This window comes from Sesamum indicum, linkage group LG9 (assembly GCF_026168435.1).
Source record: "Sesamum indicum cultivar Baizhima isolate 11 linkage group LG9, ASM2616843v1, whole genome shotgun sequence".
In the NCBI taxonomy this organism is placed as follows: Eukaryota; Viridiplantae; Streptophyta; class Magnoliopsida; order Lamiales; family Pedaliaceae; genus Sesamum; species Sesamum indicum.
This window is the reverse complement of record NC_142665.1, coordinates 16888694-16909764: the sequence shown is the minus strand read 5'-3', so window position 1 is coordinate 16909764 and position 21071 is coordinate 16888694. Positions and strand designations below refer to the sequence as shown.

Here is a 21071-nt window from a genome sequence, read left to right as displayed (position 1 = left end):
GACTCCCACTATCCCTTGGTCTACGCATACAATCATGTTACATATATATATATGGAGAGCATTTTACTCATTGCACCCTCAAACTTAAGTTAAAAATACGAAAGGTGTAGCGTGTTCTTCTTTAAAAAATACAAGAAAACAATGTAACATTTATTTCTTTGTAAGTAATCCTACTATTCACCACAATTTTTTTCTCTACTTTAACTATAACATTTAGAGAACAAAAAAAATAATCATACTTTTTGTAGTGTATTTAAAATGCAATAATGCTACAAAAGATTACAATTTTCACAAAATTGTATGATTCTTAAAATCATAAAAATCATAATTTGAATAATTTTTGGGATTGTCTGAAAAAAGAAAAAATATTAATAATTTCGATTTAAATAATAAAATGGGTTCCAAAAATTAGGGTTGAACTAAATTTAATTTGAACCCTTCTCTCTGTTCGGGGGAAGTTCTACTTCTATCAAACGTAATCCATATGGAAAAACTGCCCCACAACAAAAAGGTGTCGTGGTGTAGTTGGTTATCACGTCAGTCTAACACACTGAAGGTCTCCGGTTCGAGTCCGGGCGACGCCACTTTCTTCTTTTCGTGCAAATTTAAACCTAATGTTACTCTTGTCTTTATGTGCAGCTGAACTCATATTGCACCAAACTGTAAAAATATTTTCTATTCAACTTCTGAGCTAAATTTACCACACTCCAAAACATAATATTTTAAAATAAAATATTATTTTAAGTTACGGATTAACGTGCCAACTGTAATTAATATATCAAGAATTATATATATAAGTTGGGTTTTAATGTAATTTATCTTTATAATATTACATATGAATAAATTACTCCTTATGAAAAAATAATAGCAATTTACGTCTTATACTTTTCAAAATGAAGTAAGTTTGACTGTATTTTAAAAAATACAAAAAAGTAAATTACTATTTTTTTATCGGAGATAATTTACTTATTTGCAATATCACAGAGAATTGCTTGTAGTTTTTCCTGTATAATTTTCTTTTTTTTGTTTTGATTTCTTTTTGAACTTTAATAAGTTGAATAATGCTTTATCAAGCACTTAAAATTTATTTAACTATTTCATGTTGAATATTCAACTCACATAATTAGTCATTCAATGTGGGATAAGAGTAGCATCTATTGGAAATTTGATAGCGAATTTGGCAAGAGTGATGCTCCATCTGAAAACATGTAATATAATAAGAAGGTAAATTATTAATTAAAATATTTAGAAGACAATTTATTCGTAATTTATATCTTAAAAGAAATGATATTAAAACTAACAGTAATTATGTCGCGTGACTTAATTAATAACGATATTGAGTAAAAAATTATTAATATTATTACTATTATTAGAATATATTTTTATTAAAAAAAATAATTTTAATTTAATATAAAACACAGACAGTGTTTGTATAATTTGATCTAACCTAAAAAATATTAATGTAGTTTACCCATATTATTAACTATCTAAATTAATTTCTAAATTGATAAACCATCTGTATCATATTAATAAATAAATTATGTGTATTATTAATTTGAAGATGGAACAGGCACAACCCTTAGGGACAAAAATATCTAAATTTTTTTTTATATAGAAAACTGAATTTTTCTTTTTTTTTTTTAAAATAAGAAAAGACAGCTAATTTTTTTTAAAAAAAATAAAAATGGAAGCACTGCGATTGCCTATATCTTTAAAAGTTTCAAAACAACACTATTGTAATTTTCTTCTTTTTTGATATTATTAAAATAATTTCTCCCTCCATTTATTACTTGCTTCACTACTATTTGTGGGATTAGTAGTATCTTAGGAATATGATGATAAATTCTTCTATTTTATCTGAATGAAGATCTGACTATCATATTTAGATATAATTATCAAAACAAAGTCATTTTCGAAAAATAAGTTTGAAATGAAAGATATGGGCGAGACTGATGTAATTTTTGGTATAAAGTTGATTCGTTCAACTGATGAGATAGTCATTTGTCAATCTCACTATGTTGAAAAGATAATTGAGAAATTTGGTTATCAAAATAGTAGAATTGCTAAGATACATTATGATTCTTTTGTAGCTCTATTTAAAAATAAAAGTGGTGTTCCGATTGCACAACTAAGGCATTTCCAAATTAATGGGAGCTTACAGTATCTAGCAAATGGCATGAGACCATATACATTATTTTCGGTCTCAAAGCTGGCTGGATATACTAGTTGTCCTAACAGAACCCATTAGGGTGTTTTGGATAGGGTACTAAGGTATCAGAAGAGCACGATGTTATTTTGCTATATATTATGGAAGATTCCCTGTTGTTCTTGAGAGATATAGTGATACTAGCTGGATAGCCAAAAACTCCAATAGCAATGGGTGTTCACAATATGTTTTTATCTTAGGTGGGCGCAGAGTCTCCTAAAAGTCTGCAAAACCGACTTTGAAAATCTGATCTACTTTTGAAGCCAAGTTGTGTGCATTGGATACGACTGATACCTAGGTAAATTGGCTATTTGGGTTGTTATCACAACTTTTCATTGTAAGCCAGACTCTTCCACCTATTGCTATATATTGTGATAGCCAAACCACAATTACAAAAGTTCGTAGTCATAAATACAACAAAGAGACCATACGACACATCCAAGTTAGAGTAAAATCTATAAAGGCAATAGTCTCAGACAAAGTAACTGTTATTGACTTTGTGGGAACAAAGGACATTGTGGCTAACCCGTTGACGAATGGATTGTAACTGTCCTAAATATATAAATTCAGATTGGAGATGAGACTGAAAACCCATCAACAATATAGCTATGTTGGCAACCCAACCATCTAAGTGAAAATCTCACAAAGAAGGTTCAATATAGTATTAACAAGTCGTAGAGTATGTTAGAGCACCAAAATACACTGATACATTATATTTGGAGTCTGTCCCCTGTAATTTTGGAAGGTGCTAGTACTGCAAGTATAGTAAGAGTTTAACTCTGAATGGGACCAAGTCTATTAGACGAGATGCTAGCGGTACATCCCTAGAGATGAACAACTAAATAAATATAGACTTTTGGCCGCAATTAAGGAATTAAGTTATTTCTGAAAGCATTCATGAATGGATCAGAACACATGGTCTAAATGTCAACCCTAAAGATCAACAAAAAGCCGGTGGCTTGTTGGTACTAACAGACATTGTCACACTTAAAGACTCAAATTCAAGGTTTAGTTCCATTTAACCTGGTGATAGTTGACGTTAGATAACTTAGACAGTGGTTCAAATCGAAAGGTACCATTTTTTAAAGCAAATCATAGAAACTTGAGCTCAAATCTATGGATTTGTGGATTAGGTTGAAAAAATGAGAAGAAAAGAAAGTGCTTGTCCCAGATTGAAAAATGATGGGAAAATTGGAAGGATTTGATCAGTAAATAAGGGATTGTGGAAGTGAGTGTATTATATTCATATTTTTTTATCCCACATAAGAAGTTTATTGATACAATAAACTTCTTATATTAAGTTTAAGTCCAAATTTGAGTTTGGAGTATTATGGAGACTAGAGTGAACATTGGGGCACCCACACGCACGTAGCTCGGCTGCCCCACTCTCCAACTCGGCGCGGCTCCAGCTTTGGCTCCAAGGGGCAGGCGTTTGGGCGAATATCTCAATCTCATGATATATCTTTCTGTAGTAGAGAAATTGCATTTAACATGACATAAGCCAAGTAACAGTCAAATATTTTATATCAAATGTTTTAACATGACATAAGCCAAGGATTGACTAACTGGTGTTGTAACCGTCAGTCGTTTCTGGCGGTTACGGTTGGTAAGTTAATGGCCATCGGCGGTTTTAACATGGACGCTTTATGACAGGTTAATTGCATGAAATTAATGTTGCGTTTGGAAGGCTTATATAAGGCTAATTTCACTTCATTCTCAACACACCAACACCGACACATCTCTCTTCTCTCTCAAGGTCTCTCTTAGTTCTCTCGTCTCTCTCTCTCTCTCTCACGAGAATATTCGCTCTCAAGTCAGAGTTTTTTAGCTTAAGTTTTTGTAAAGGTTTTTGAGTGTTTTTTAAGGTGTTCGTTAGTATAGTGTTGTATTAAACGAACTGCAATCGCCTTATCTTGAGAGGAATAACATTGTATCCAAAGCACTTTATGTGGGACCATTAATTTCTTCAAGGCAAGTAATCTACTGCGATTTGGTTAAGTGTGATATAATTTAATTGAAATGTTGTCTCCAGTCAACCCCAATCGTTCGTTGTCGTCAAATCCTGATGAATATTTCACCAGCCTCATTAGTGAACTACAACAACAATTGCGAGACAGGCTTTATGAGATGGAGGAATTACGGAACAATTTATTCAAACAGGCCTACCATCCTTGGGCCAAAAGGAGGGCTGATGAGTTGGATGGCAAGAAATCAATTCCCCGATGGGAGATAGAAAACAGTGAAAGCAGAATAAGAAGTTGAAGTTGAACAACTTCAACAGGAAAATCAACAACTTCGTGATCAAGTAGATGATCTCAAAGAGCACATAGACCAACTAGCTAAGATGATACCCGACGAACCGAAGGAGGATCTTAAAGAGGGCCCCATGGAATTTGGATGACGATGATGACAGTATTGTAGATGAGACGTATAACCGGTAATGAGTTGTTGGTATACAGCTCAAATATTGATAATTATTGCTTTAACTATTCAGTATAATAGTCATTATTATTTCATTGAATGTGATATATATATATATGCTCTATGAATATGACTATTTTCAAGTCAGTTTTATCAGTAAATTTCAATATGGAAAAACAACATTGTAATTAAATTTTTCCAACAGTTTGTTGAGCCTACGGATCCAAACTTGGTTGAATCATTTTGGCGAGGGGGGCCCGAGTTTGAACTACTGCAGGGGAGCTATGACTGTAATGTATTTAGGTTGTCGACTCAATTTTATAATAGTATGCAAGCGTCTCTCTTCCTACTCAATCTTCGACGGGCTCACTCACTCAAAAGCAACTCTAGTAAGTAGCGTTAAAGCTCATAATAGACTTACAACTAAGCAATTACACACAATCAGTGGATATTCATGCATTGGCCCTCTATAATGCTTCACTCCATAGTTGCTTCACTCAACTAGCATCTCTTCCTTTTGAGCTTTTAAAGGGTTTCCAGCCTTTTAGTATAAACTATGAACTTTGGGTTATAATTTTGTGTCACGGTAAACAAAGAACTTTCAATCCTCCGAAGTCAAAATCCTATCCAAGAAGCCATAAATCCCTTAGCAAGATACTGAAGTTAGTCTATCGAAGGAGCTTAAGGGAAGCATGGCAGGCAGTGGGGTCTGAATCAGGCTTTGTAGATGGCATTGAGAAGGCTACTCACTTATAATAGAATACACTTCTGACATCCATTGTACAGTAGTTGTGAGAACACTTATAACTGTGGACAATCCCTAGACTTTTTCGAGATCAATTACAACATGTCGCAAAGATGAGGTGTCCTAATTAGTGAGCGAATTATTGTTCCGTTTCATACATTTTCCTCAAGTTACTACCACACTTTATTAGGTCAAAACATCATTAGGCCATAACGACATTAGGTTAGAACGTCGTTAAGCTACGACAAAAATGCTTTATCCGTGGATGGTGCTTTAATGATCCAAACCGCTCTAGCATCACAAGATTGAGTACTTCACTCTACTGCACTCTACATGCCAGGCTCTTTTGAAACTTATAATGACGTTGAAACAACTATGAATCAACGTGGGGATATGAATGAGGTGCTTTGACGGTGGAACCGTTTTGAAATTGAATGTTTCTTATATTATAAATGACAAGCTTAAAAGTCGCATAATTAAATATTGTTGACCATGGTCAAATAAATTAATATAAAAACGTAAATTTTGGAGGTGATTGATAAATATTTGTCATTGGCCTAGTTAGGACTAAAGCATTTGTCATGGTTCTTAACTATGAACAAAATATTTGACATGATTTTTAATTATAAATAATTAATTAAGCTCGTTTATTAAAATAACAATCATCAATGGTCGTTGCAAAGCTATAATTAACTACTATTTATCACTTTTTTTTTACTTGATAATAATTAAGTGTTACAAAAGACTATAATTGTTTGTAGTTTATTTGAAACTCCATATTATAATTGTACTATATATAATTACAATTGATACAAAATCTGGGTTGGGAATGATTTCATAACTCTACGTTTTGTCTAAAAAGGATGCAGCAAAAAAAACAAGGTGTCGTGGTGTAGTTGGTTATCACGTCAGTCTAACACACTGAAGGTCTCCGGTTCGAGTCCGGGCGACGCCACTTTCTGTTCTGTTCTTGAGTTACTGTTAATTGGTTTTGGTTTTGCAACACTGCAGAGAAATTGAAGTCCAAATCTTACAAGTGAGAGACTACAAGTTATATGAAATCATCAACTCCAAAAGTATGACTATTTTTCCCTTCCTAGATCAATGGTAAAATTGCATTATTAGTCCCACCGAATAAAGGGTCGATACTTCTGTTCAATCGTTTTACACAATTTTTTGAAAGGTCCCTAATTTTTTGTATCAATTGTAATTATACTTTTGTTCGATAGGAAAAAATTGAAAGGTAAAATCACGTGTTCTATATCAGGCCATTATATTTGGACCAAAAGTGTAAACTCCTCTAGTTTGTGAGATTGAAAAATATAATTTTCACCTAACTAGGCATTATTCGTTGACTCTTAATTCGGTGTTTATTTTTCATCAAGTGTCTTAGTTTTCTCAAGTTTAAAAAAGGTCCAATATCATGCAATTTTTGAATTATTAAATCCTTTGTTCTTAAAGTTAAGCTTGATTACTTGAGTGTGTTGTAAAAAGCTTATCGATAATTAACTTTTTGACCCAAAGCTATTAAACTATTCATTTTAGACCTTAATTGTTGTCTGGAAAGCAATTCCTTCCACATCTCCCACTTTTAAATTTTAGGAAAAAGTATTATTTTAGTCCGTTAAATATGCTTAATTTTAATTTTAATCTGATAATTATGTCCATTTTTGTTTAGGTCCAGTAACTTACGAAATTGTTTACTTTTAGTCCTCTGGCATATTTTCGAACAATTTTACCCCTATGAGTGCATATGAACTAAAACTGCCTTTTAAAAATTGCAGGGGTAAAATTGCCCGAAAATCTGCCAAAGGACTAAAAGTAAGCAATTTCATAAGTTACTGGATCTAAACAAAAATGGACATAGTTATCGAATTAAAATTAAAATTAGGCATACTTAGCGGACTAAAATAATACCTTTTCCTAAATTTTATGTCCATTAGTTAGAACACCATAACTTTAACTTAACTAACAAAATCTTTTTGCTCCATACTGTAATTTTCTCAACAACAATATAATTTAGCCCAAAATTCCTCTTAGCTTTATGCTTTCTGTTTCTTATTTTTCATTTATGTATTTAGATTTTGGACCAACTTGTTTCTTTTTTTGATTTTGTAATTCATTTTGATTTATAACATAAAATAAAATTTAGTTTTCTCAGATAATTTGTTTAGTTTTGTGGAGATAGTGTCTAAAAGAATGTGGGAGTTGATTGAAAGAAATTTATTTTTATGCCAAATCTTATTGTTTATTATTCGGATTCTTTTAATTTTCATTATTTTATTTGGTAATTTTTTGTTTTGGTCTCAAACAAATAAACAAGTTTAGATTTTAAAATTGATTATAAAATTTATTATATAAATATATATATATATATATATGTATATTAATTTTCAGAAAATGGATAAATTTTTGAAAATCCATGTAACCCCTTTGCGTCTTATTGAAATAGCTAAAACCCCTTTTGTCTTTTAAAGTTAGGTTATAATTCCCCCTATCTTTTATAAAATTCATAAAAACATCATTTTCATTAGTAATTAACGAAAGTAAATTGAACGCACAAGTGCATCAATCGATGGTGTTTTTATAGCATTTTTATTTATTAATTACTTTCACATTACCTATTTATTCATATTAAATTGTTTTAATTTATATGATGAATGACTAAATAAAATTACACTTTTATAGAGAAGAGGAAGAATAGACTATAGAGGCAAGAGAATGTGAATATATAGAGGAATAGAGACCCAACCTAGCATGGGCCAACAACCCAGAAATGATTCAGAGAAGATAAAAACACCATTTCCGTTGCCGGGATTCGAACCCGGGTCTCTCGGGTGAGAGCCGAGTATCCTAACCATCTAGACTACAACGGATTTATTAGCTTTTTGCCCAAAGATTTTATTTGTTAATTTTCCCTATAATTGCAGCGTACCGCATTGCAATTTGAGATTTATAAAAATTAGTCCTTTTTTTCCTCGTATCGAAAAAAGAAAAATATTTAAAATTTACTCTTTTTTTAATTATATCAAATAATTTGAAGGAAAATTATTATTTTTTTTCCTCCCCCTTTGACTTTTTCTTTCCTTTCACTTGAATCAAACGAACTCTAAATTGAGTTTTCTTGGTGCTTTGAATTTTTCCTCAATTATATTTTTTTTTTATAAATTTTAAATCAATTAAAAGAAAAGGATGGTATACAAAAGGGGCGCAATTTTGAGGCATATCTATGAATCAAAGTTGTGGCGTTTTCTTTTAATAAGGGAAAAGATGCAATTTATCCCTATGATATGAGAAACGAGCAAAAAAAAAAAAAAAAAAAAAAACTCCTATAAAAAAAATTAGCAAATTATCCTCTTGTATTTTGAAAAATAAAACAAGTTACACCGCTATCAATTTGTTAGATTGTCGGATATCTTTTAAGTATTTTTATTTTTAGACGCTATAAGACATATGACTTTCTGTTATGATAAATTACTACGACCTAAAACAATTTACTACGACTGAAAATAATAATCATAGAAAATGCTACTATACCACATATGCACAACGACTATTAACTGTTATTTCTACTAGCAATAACAAAATATCATTGTTAAAAATCATGACAAATATTTCGCCCAAAACTGAAATTATGATAAATATTAATTAAGTGGTTTTTCCATATTTTTTTTATCATTTACCGTGATTGCAGGTATTAGTTTTTCAAGGTTTTTAAACGTAATAATTGATAATGTAAAAAATAGTTCAGATTTTGCATGTAAACCCTCAAATATTCTAATATTTAATAACACTAACTTGAAACCCGTGATTAATAACTTTAAAAATAGAAAATTTTAGTGGTGAGAAATTAAGTTGTAGGTAATACAATATTTGTTAGTAAAAATTGTAAAATCACTTGACCTGAAGATCTTGCTTCGGGCTGTTCTGATGGTCAATGGCAGTGGTTAAAATTACAATATATGATTTTTCACTATAATTAATAATTATAATTAAGAGTAACAAATTACGATGGATAATAATAAATCACGACTGTGCAATGGCTATTTTAACTATTGTTTTTATAAACGAGTCCAAAATATTTGCGAGCTACAACCAAAAACATTTTAGCAATTGATAAAATCATGACAAATATTGATTAACTGTACTCAAAACTTAAGTTTACGTATCGGTTTTGTGTGATAGTAGTAAAAAGTATTAATTTACTATAACGTAAGAATAATCAATTCTTTTGAGTGAAAAATGCAAACAACCCCTCTGTGGTATTGTAAATGAGTAAATTACACCATATAGAAAAATTAATAATTTATCTTCCTGTATTTTGTTTTCTCCTGATGTGTCAATCTCATTATTTTATAAATCAACGAAAATGGCAGAGATTACATCAGTGGGTAGAGAACTACAAACTGAAACATTTTTTCGCCAACTTGGCAAGAGCATGAGCTACCTGATTATCTGATCTCTTTACATGCACAAATTAGTTGATATTATCCTCTAATATTTTTTAAAGTACAATAATTTATCCCCTCTATTTTTTAAAATTAACTCTATTTATTACCTTTTTTTTCTTTTTCATTTTTGATGATAATAATTAAGTATGAGAAAAGAGCATATTGTTTTGTAATTTATTTGAAATTTCATATTATAATTTTACTATAAATAATTATAATTGGCACAAAATTTGGATTGGGAGTTACGAAAACTTTCATATTAGGGCGTTCAATTACCGAAACCTAAGCATAGCAAGGCCTAATTGTACGATGACGGGATATAAACAGAGCGTGCAACACATGCAGCAAGGTGTCGTGGTGTAGTTGGTTATCACGTCAGTCTAACACACTGAAGATCTCCGGTTCGAGTCCGGGCGACGCCACTTCCTGCAATGTTCTTGAGTTAATGAGGTTGGTTTTGGTTTGGCCAATAGATATTTTATATATCATAGACTACAATTTATATGAAATTATCAACTTCAAAAATTATTTGATTTTTTTATTCAACCAAATTAATCCTTTATTGTTATTTTTTCAAATTATAAAATGTAAAATAAATATACTTATTAATTTATATTAATTGTTTTTTACAGTACACTTATTTACTCTTATTAATTAATTTTCACGCTGTGCATATTTACTCCTATTATTTACTTTCCATATTATACTTATTTACTCATTAATTTTTATATTATCTATACTATTTATAAAGAAAAGGTATTTTACACTTTTAAATGACAATTTTCATACAGCTACATCAATTTTTTATTTGCCAATTATACCCTTAAAAATTTTTTAGATATAAAAAATACCCTTCTATATTTTTAGAGGTCTTCAAGCTCCCTCCTTCTCTGTTTCTCTCTCTTCAACTTTCACATTGTAGAAACCTCATCTTCCACGATTCGAGAACACATGTTTTCCCCATTTCTCTTTGTTTGCACAATCCTACAACCACCTCCTCTCAAGAGCACGATAACATATGACCAAGAGCCCATCCCCGTCATCGTCTTCTTCATCGATTTTTTGTGGGGAAATCGCCGACTGCAAAGAAATTGCGAGTGGATACACCTTCTAGACCCTCTTTCTTTCAATTCCTTCTATCAATTATAAAAATTATAAATTATTAACTAAAATAAAATATGGTTTAGCATAAATGCATTTCAATAAATTATATTTATATATAAAATATATTATTTAAATATCAAAATATCAAAAAAATATTTTAATTTTTTAAGTTATATTATTTACTATAAATAACATTTTAGTTAAGATTACCATTATATATATTTAAAATAATTTTTTTTTGTATTTTTTACTATTTCTAAATTTTGAAAAAATTAAACTTTTTAACAGTATTTTTTCCCAATCAACGGTATCAAATTTTATTTTACATGAATAATATATACAAAAAATTTATAAAATAAAAAGAGTACAAATAATAACAATAAATAAATAAAAGAAAATAATCGCCTTTCCCGTCCACCTCTACCTGCCATCTCCATCTTCATCTCTGCCTTCGTCTGGCTCGCCTCCTCCACCACCCCTGGGTGATGGCAATTGCCTAGAGTAAAAATGGGCGACCTCTATCGTCTAGATCGAGGGATGACGACAGCATCACTGCTGCACCCTTTTGCTTGTTTTGATTGATGGTAGGGGTGTTCAATAAAATTGGCGGACCGCCCCAATCGACTGGTCCAATCCAAACCGCACCACAATTAGCAAGCTAAGAGTAGGTTGGGTTGGTCTCGAACTAGTTAAAAACAAAATCGCATTTTAGCAATCGAGCTTCATTTTATATTTATGTAGACCACATAGACCCTGTTCGACCGCACCACCACCACTACTACTACTACTACTACTAATAATAATAATAATAAGTATACGTTGTCACAAAATACTAATATGATTGTATATGCGATTGACTGTATACTAAAGACCGCAGAACCCGCCCTAGTCCAATTAGATCGTAAAGTGCGATTCTGATGATTGTCGGGTTGAGTTTGGGCAGAGCTTCCTAAAGGCCACAAACTTTGGCTTGGATCTAAAAATTACCTAAATTAGCCCAAATCGCACTACGTACACTCCTAATTGATGGTGAGATTCGCGGCGACCTTATCGTTACCCAAAGTCGCAACCACTCTCTAATATATACAGATATAACATATCTATTACATATAACTCCTTAAAAATCAATAGCTAATAAGGATAAAACAGATAACTCCTTAAAAATTTTGACAACATATCGGCAAAAACTAACGAAAGGGGGAAAACGTGAATTATTTTGGAAAACACAGGGGGAGGAGTAGCTAAAAGAATAAAACATAGGGGGTTTATGCAATTTGTCAAAATTTATAAAATTAATTGTTTGATTTTTCATCTTCCTTTTTCTTTTTTCATTTCAAGAGTTATTCGAGAAACTGTTGGAGAACCAAGCATCGCCCTTAGTTCCCCGTAGTCCATTAAATAGAGGACCAGTAGTGGATCAAGACATTGGGGGCCGAAACAAGGGCAGAGTCTTGGAGATGGGCTAAGAGGCCCAAACCTTGCAAGCGAGGCCATTGCAGGGGATAGTGCCACCTCCACTGGCACGACACCAGCTCTGCACTCAGTTTGTCTGCAGCTGCGGATTGAGGGGATGGAGAGAATGGTGCTCCACATGATGTCTCATTTGGGCATCCCATCAGTACCCAAGCTGCCCCAACCTCCATCAGACGACACTTTCACAACTGATGAACAACCAACGACTCTGTCACAGTCAACGACACCAGCAGCAGGAGGACGCCGCATTATATTAGGATTATTTTTTTCTTTCTTGTAAAAATTATACTAAATTTTGTTACATTCTTTATTATTAATTATTCATTCTTCTTTAATTTAATTGCGTCCCGCTCTAAAATTTTAAATTACAATTTAATTAAAAAATATTACAACAGGTGTTGTATGACTGGGGTGATGATAAATATATCCACATCTCTATAGTATTATTAACTGAGAGTACCCTTTTGCTGTCTCCCATTTTTGTTCTTCTATTATTTTCTTTCAATTTTTTAAACTCATAAATTTCTTCACACGAGGAAAAGGAGAAAAGAGGATTGTCAAAGAATGTGAATATATAGAAACTGAAAGAATTTCTTAGAGTGGCCCAACAACCCAAAATGACTTAATAGAAAAACACTATTTCCGTTGCGGGGACTCGAAGCCGGGTCTCTCGGGTGAGAGCCGAGTATCCTAACCATCAAGACTACAACGGATTTGATGTTATCGTTCTCCTCTATTGTAATTGGACCTCTATGCGCTACGCATAGGAAGTTTTAATTGTTGAGTTAGATCAAATTTAAATTAATTAAATGACAAGTTTTATCTGCATGATTCAAGTTCTGACTGATTATAGCTCCCAAGTATTCGTGTGCAAGAATATTTTTGGGGTCCATTTCTTTACAATAGGCAAAGGGTTCGTCTAAATTACAAGCAACATCAACAATTTCAAATTTTCTCTCAACTATACTATTTATTATTATAAATTTATTAGCTATCTTGGTATGCTGTTTCCGTGTATGTACAATAAATAATTTTTCATATTTTAAAATATATTATATATAAGAATGGAATATCTCAGGTTTGGGCAAACCCCCCTTGTTGCCCTCCATAACCTTTGTCTTATCTCTAAAAGATTATTTGTCATCCAAAGTTGGGTTCAAATAATATGTGGCAACATGCAAAGTTTTTCACAATATTTTATTCCATCTTGCATCGATAATATCAACATATTGGTAAGATAATTTTTTTTGTGTGAAATAAAACTTTGATAGTCCTTTTTGTCCTATACAATCCTTCATACACATAACCCAATAATATTTTTTCTCATTAAAATCACAAATACATAACAAACGCACAAGAGGGATTCCAACTCTGACAATAATATTACATTATGACTTGTTTCACTTGTTTTGTCTCATATCCCTCTTCAGAAACTTTTTAAAATCTTGATATGTCACTATTGCTTGTAAATAATCTTTATGATTACTTAAACTCTTCAATGCAATAATTGTTGTGGCAAAATGAGTATCTCCAATTTGAATAATCTCTGTCCACCCCTCTACGTTTCAACCAATTGAGTGTCATTTATTGTTATACATGTAACAAGTCACTTTAGATGCAAGTATTGCACAATCTTTGATACGGGACAACTATCGATATCTTTCAGTATTAAATTAACACAGTAAATTGCACAAGGTGACCAACAAATAGTTGTCCTACTCTGAATCTACTAACTAATTGAGATTCATTTAGTGTGGTTTGGGAATCCGAAGTCTCCATTAACTATAAGTGATGAGGGGGAGTCGGAAAAAGACAGATGTACCCTCCTGAAGAGGGGCAAGAATAACCTATAACATAGGAGGGATTTGACTGAGTATTAACTGCCTAAGATATTAGATACTTAATGGCATAGTTAACGCCCCTAATACCGGACTTTGAGCGCATTATGTATAATCGTGGGAACAGACATGAAGATCGTGGGGAGACACGTCAGCCTGTTAGTGTGTTCAGTATATGCGGAAGAAAATCTCAGAGAAAGAGGTAACTTTCAATCTTTAAAGTTCTTGGCATTAAGAGAGAGTGATTTCTATTTTCGGAGGGTGATATCCTTTTCATTATTATCGACACTGACTTGAGCGTCGGAGTATCTTTGCTGGGACTTTCCCCGGCTAGATAACGTTTTCTCTCATTCTCAGAATATCGGTGATTGGGAGCGGAAGGTGGACAACGAGCCCGGAGTGCGATCCGCGATTTCGAGCCTGATCATTTTGGCGCCGTCTGTGGGAAAGTAAGTAGGTAACGGAGAGACGCTCTAAGGAGAATATGCCGGAAATGGAGACTCCGGTGGATGACCGGGAACCAGCCGTACACTTGACACGACGAGAAATGGAGACTCCGGTGGATGACCGAGAACCAACCGTACACTTGACACGACGAGAATTGCAACAGATGATGGAAGAAGCTGGAAGAAACGCCCTTGTTGCATACGAAAGGAGAACAGCTACCCCACTCGAAAGAGAGTTAGCAGGAAAAAGGTTCTAGGAAGGAGATGATGGGCGAGATCTTGAGGGGACAAGTAAAAGGGAGGCGAACAAGAAATGTCATCCCCCTTTGGAGGTCGGGTCCAGCAGTAAAGCTCGAAGTCTTCCAAGGGGACCAGCTATATCACGAGCTGAGGTAGACAATGTTAGTAAACCGATAGCTTTGTTGGGGAAGCAAATTGATGAGCTCAAGAAGCGGGGGGAAATAGTAGCACACAATCGCAATTCGCCTTTCTGCAATAAGATACTTATTGAAACTGTTAATCCGAGCTTTAGGATGCCTGATCTTCCAAAATATGATGGAACGCGAGACCCCCAAGAACATCTGGCTGCCTTCGACATGGTAATGAATCTCTATGGACAGTCAAGTTCCATTATTGCTAAATTATTTGTTACTACGTTAACAGGAAAAGCTCAAGAGTGGTTCACGAATCTGCTCCCGGGCAGCATAGAGTCGCATGAGCAGTTGGTACAAAAATTCGAATTCATTTCGCGAGTAAGAGAAAGCAAAAACGATCAGCCACGCATTTATTCACCATTCGGCAGGGAGAGAATGAAAGTTTGAAAAGCTTCATGGGGCGTTTCAATAACGAAACATTAGAAGTGCAGGACCTCAGAATAGATATGATGACTAATATCCTCATTCATGGGTTGAAAAAAGGGGTTTTTGCATCGGCTTTGGCAAGAGACCCACCGGTTGATATAGAATAGTTGATGGCTGTGGCACAGAAATATATTGATGAAGAGGAGATGAATGCAATGAAAAATGAGGAATGGAGGATTGCTTCGGAGCAGGCAAGAGATGGAGGTTCTGGTAAAGATCGAAATATGCGATCTAAGAGGGAGAAAGAAAGAGAACCACCTCACCAGTCGAAATACAACAAGTATACACCTTTGAATATGACTATAACCAAAGCTCTCATGTTGGTGGAAAAAGATAATGTACTAAGATAGCCGAAGCATACAAGGGTTACTCCAGCAAAAAGGTATTCGAACAAATATTGTCGGTTTCACAGAGAGAGAGGATATGATACAGAAGAATGCTACCAGTTGAAAGATGAAATTGAGCGGTTGGTTCGACAAGGGTATTTCAGGAGGCAGAGTTTTCATAATTTTGAAGAAAAAAGAAGTGATCGGCGAGGTAGGTCGAGAAGCAGGGATGGAAGGTCGAGTTGGGTAGCGGAAAGAGAGGCTCAGAAAGTAAGAGAGAATGCGCATGTGAAAGACATCATCCATACTATAGCAGGGGGATCAGAAGGATGGTCTAGAAGAGCTAGAAAGAGGTTTGAAAGAGAAAATAGGTTGGAACGACGCAAACAAGTGATAAATGTGACAAGCAACCCTGGGATCGTATTTGGAGATCGAGATGCAGGCGAAGGAATTGGGACAGATAACGATCCTATGGTAATAAAAATAGACATTGCAAATTTCACAATCCTTAAGGTTCTGATGGATAATGGGAGCTCAACAGATATAATATTCAAAGATGTGCTAAGTAAGATGGGGCTTGACAACATAAAGATCGAACCGGCAGGTACCCCGTTGATCGGTTTCGGAGGAGGCGAGGTCGCTTCATTGGGGACAGTGGACTTACCTGCATCCCTTGGAGAAGAGCCCACGCGTAAAACTTTGATGGTAAAATTTTTGGTTGTTGATATGCCTTTTGCTTATAATGTTATCCTGGGGAGACCTGGGCTTAATTCTTCCAGGGCAGTGGTGTCAACATACCATCTCAAGATGAAGTTTCCTACTCAACACGGGATAGGGGAGGTCGTGTGCGACCAAATTGAGGCCAAGAGGTGTTACAACTTGTCCCTGAGAAAGGGCGAAAAGAAGGTAAAGAGGAAACCTCAAGAAGCAAATAAGGATGAATGGCAGACATTGAAGACAGGGAGATTAGAACCTGTTGGACACAAAGAGGTTGAGTTGATACAAGGAGATCCATCGAAGACAACAAAGATAAGACCCAACCTACAGCAGTTTGAAGGTGTCATGATCGCGTTTCTGAGGAGTAATGTTGATATGTTCGCGTGGGACCCCTCAGATTTTAGAGGTATAGACCCTGAAGTGATAGTACACAGGTTGAATGTCGATCCCTCTATTCGACCTGTCCAACAGAAGAAACGAACTTTTGGAGGTGAGAAAAATACCATCATCGAGGGAGAAGTAAATAAGCTGCTGAGAGCGGGTTATGTGTTTGAAATTCAATACACTAACTGGTTAGCTAATGTGGTGTTGGTACTGAAACCAGGTGGCAAATGGAGAATGTGTACCGATTTTACAGATCTAAATAAGGCGTGCTCGAAAGATCCTTACCCATTACCAAGGATTGATGTTCTAGTAGATTCAACGGCAAGATATGAAGTTTTCTCTATGATGGATGCATATCAAGGATATCATCAAATTTATATGGCAACAGAAGATCGGATAAAAACCTCTTTCGTTACTGATCGGGGTATTTTTTGCTATAACGTTATGCCTTTTGGATTGAAAAGTGCTGGTGCAACTTACCAGAGGTTGGTGAATAAGATGTTTGCCCAGCAGATCGGGAAGACCATGGAGGTGTATGTGGATGACATGCTCGTTAAAAGTCATAAGCCAGATGAACACTTGGAGCATTTGAAGACAAGTTTTGCGATCATGAGAGAACACGGGATGAAACTCAATCCCAATAAATGTATGTTCGGCGTGGCAGGAGGAAAATTTTTGGGCTACATGGTCAGCGAGAGGGGAATAGAAGCGAACCCAGAGAAGATAGAGGCCATACTGAATTTGAAGTCACCCACATCCATCAAAGAGGTCCAGAAACTAACAGGTAGGATTGCCTCTCTTAATCGTTTTATTTCTAGATTTGCTGATCGCAATTTACATTTCTTTAAGATATTAAGAAAAGTAAAAGGGTTTGAGTGGACCGATGAATGCGAGCAAGCCTTCCAGGAATTAAAAAATTATTTGAGGTCGCCCCCCTTTTGGCAAATCCGAAAGAAGGGGGTATTGTATCTTTATTTAGCTGTTTCAGATAATGCTGTCAGTTTGGTACTTATAAAAGAAGAGAATAAGATTCAAAACCCAGTATATTATGTGAGTAAAATGTTACAAGGAGCAGAGACCAGATATACTGAAATAAAAAAGTTGGCATTAGCTGTTGTGGTGACTGCCAGGAAGTTGAGACCGTACTTTCAGTCGCATAAGATAGTGGTAAGGACGAATCATCCCCTCAGGAATATCCTTTCACGGCCAGAGGCCTCAAGGAGAATGATAAAGTGGGCAGTCGAATTGGGGGAGTTCGACATTACTTACCAGAATAGAACAGTAGAGAAAGCTCAGATCCTAGCTGATTTTGTGATAGAAATATCAGGCGCGTCAGAGGACCCAGGAATTTGGATGCTACATGTTGATGGATCCTCCAATGCTAGTAATGGAGGAGCAGGGATATTGATCGAAGGACCTGGTGGCGTTGAGATCGAGGTCGCGGTACGGTTATCTTTCTCTACAACAAATAATGAAGCTGAGTATGAGGCCCTAGTCCTGGGTTTGGAGTTAGCATTTGAAGCTGGAGCGCAAGTCCTTGAAGTCTTCACAGATTCACAGCTGGTCGCTATGCAGATTGAAGGGACGTATGAGACCAGAGAAAAGTCGATGATGGAATATTTAAAAAAATCAAAGGAGTGGATGCAGAAGTTTTCCAAGTGTTCTATTCAGCAAATTCCGAGAAGCGAAAATGAGAGCGCCGACGCTTTATCGAAATTTGGGGCTACGCTAGCAGGGATCAAAGATAGGAAAATCACAGTGCTGATAAAGGAGCGATCCGCGATCTCAGAGCGGGTGGAAACTAATATGGTAATTTCGAAATGCCCATGGATAGAAGAGATCGCAGCGTACCTCAAAGATGGGACCTTACCTACTGACTTCGCAAATGCTCGGTGAATAAAGTTTAAAGCTCCAAGATTTGCGTTAATAGGAACGAAATTGTATAAAAGGACGGTGGAAGGACCTCTTCTCAAATGTTTGGATGATCCACAGGCTAGGTACGTCCTGCGAGAAATTCATGAGGGTAGTTGTGGAAACCACTTTGGAGCTAGATCGTTGGCACTGAAAGTAACCCGACAAGGGTATTTTTGGCCAACGTTGATGAAGGATTCTAAGGAATTTGTACGAAAATGTGAGAAATGTCAGAAATTCGCCTCTCAAATTCACACGCACGCAATACCTATGACCCCCGTTTTGGTTACGTGCCCATTCGACCAATGGGGCATAGATATATTGGGATCATTCCCACTTGGTCGAGCTCAGAAGAAATTTATTATAGTGGCAGTGGAGTACTTTTCTAAATGGGTTGAAGCAGAAGCTGTCTCAAAAATCACTGAAAGGGAAGTCATAAATTTCATATGGAAGAACATAGTGTGCAGGTTTGGAATTCTCAGAGTGCTAATATTCGATAATGGGACACAATTCCAAGGGAGACAGATAACTGCATGGCTCCAGGAATTGAAAATACAGCAGAATTTTACGGCTGTAGGACATCCCCAAGCGAATGGTCAAACAGAGGTGACAAACAGAACTATACTGCAGCATTTGAACGATGGCCGATCTTTCACAGATTATCCAAGGTCGTGGTAATTCTTTGCCTTGAGTATCTTGTAACTTATATGTTCCTTTTCCCACGATCTCGATGACTTTGAATGGTCCTTCCCAATTGGCCATCCTGCAAAGAAGTGGGGGAGTAATGATGAGGGGGAGTCAGAAAAAAACAGATGTACCCTCCAAAATAGGGGCAAGAATAACCTATAACATAGGAGGGATTTGACTGAGTATTAACTGCATAAGATATTAGATACTTAATGGCATAGTTAATGCCCCTAATACCGAACTTTGAGCGCATTATGTATAATCGTGGGAACAGACATGAAGATCGTGGGGAGACACGTCAGCCTGTTAGTGTGTTCAGTATAAGAGGAAGAAAATCTCAGAGAAAGAGGTAAAGTTCTTGACATTAAGAGAGAGTAATTTCTATTTTTCGGAGGGTGATATCCTTTTCATTATTATCGACACTGACTTGAGCGTCGGAGTATCTTCGCCGGGACTTTCCCCGGCTAGATAACGTTTTCTCTCATTCTCAGAATATCGGTGATTGGGAGCGGAAGGTGGACAACGAGCCCGGAGTGCGATCCGCCATTTCGAGCCTGATCAATAAGTAAATTAATCAACAATTAGAACAACAAAAAAAACATACTACAATTTATACAATGCATATATCAATAAATATTCTATATTGAAGAAAAGTTCATACATTTATACAATAATTTTAATAAATATTCAACAAAATTTCATACATTTATGCACAAATGCTACAGTAACAATTTCATACATTTGACAATAATTTCAATAAATATTCAACAAAAGTTGATACATTTATACCGAAATACTACATTACCATAATTTCAACATTTATAGAATAACTTTAATAAACATTCACAATAATAAAAATTATTCAAAATTCTAAAATTAAATTAAATAGAAACAGGACGAAGTTGCTTGCTGCTTCACAAAAGGCGACTCCTTCTCCACCAATAATAAACAATATATTGTATTATTTTACGTATTTAATATTAAAAAAATCATACATTATATTGAAGAAGGGGGACAAAGGGTGATTATCTTTGGAGATTTGGGAATGAGTTGGATTTTATTTTAGTTAAACTTGAGAGCGGTTGAGGAAGAAGAGGAGGGAGATGAGAGGAAAAATTGCAAATTGTAGTTTGTGCCCCCCCCCCCCTCCCCCCCAAAAAAAAAACCCTAACTCTTTCCCCCTTGGGACATTTCCGCCCTTTCTTATTTTTATTTTCTTTTTTCAGAAAATACAAAATTGATGTTACTCGGTCCCGATTGGACCTGTTTTGACCTGTCCACACGGGATCAACTGCCTTCAATTTTTATCCATTGACTCGAACTGAATGCATGACCAGTTTTCGGTTGAACCAACCGATTCGGATTTAAAACAATGATTAAACAACTTCTATCCACCGAAATCAAAGGATGGTTCAAATGTCACATACGTTGAAATGCTAATTTTTAACTGTAGGTGTATGTTGTATATTTTACTTAACTATTGAAATTTATATTATTCATGG

The 21071-nt window shown here is 34.9% G+C and overlaps 4 non-coding genes across 4 annotated transcripts; 3 read left to right on the top strand and 1 right to left on the bottom strand.

Moving 5' to 3' along the window:
- Positions 1-510: 510 nt before the first annotated feature.
- Positions 511-584, top strand: TRNAV-AAC (transfer RNA valine (anticodon AAC)). Its single transcript has one exon. It is a non-coding gene; the product is annotated as a tRNA-Val (tRNA).
- Positions 585-6253: 5669 nt separating this feature from the next.
- On the top strand, positions 6254-6327 carry TRNAV-AAC (transfer RNA valine (anticodon AAC)). Its single transcript has one exon. It is a non-coding gene; the product is annotated as a tRNA-Val (tRNA).
- A 1848-nt stretch (positions 6328-8175) lies between these two features.
- On the bottom strand, positions 8176-8248 carry TRNAE-CUC (transfer RNA glutamic acid (anticodon CUC)). The gene has a single exon. It is a non-coding gene; the product is annotated as a tRNA-Glu (tRNA).
- Positions 8249-10171: 1923 nt separating this feature from the next.
- On the top strand, positions 10172-10245 carry TRNAV-AAC (transfer RNA valine (anticodon AAC)). Its single transcript has one exon. It is a non-coding gene; the product is annotated as a tRNA-Val (tRNA).
- The last annotated feature ends 10826 nt before the right edge of the window (positions 10246-21071 follow it).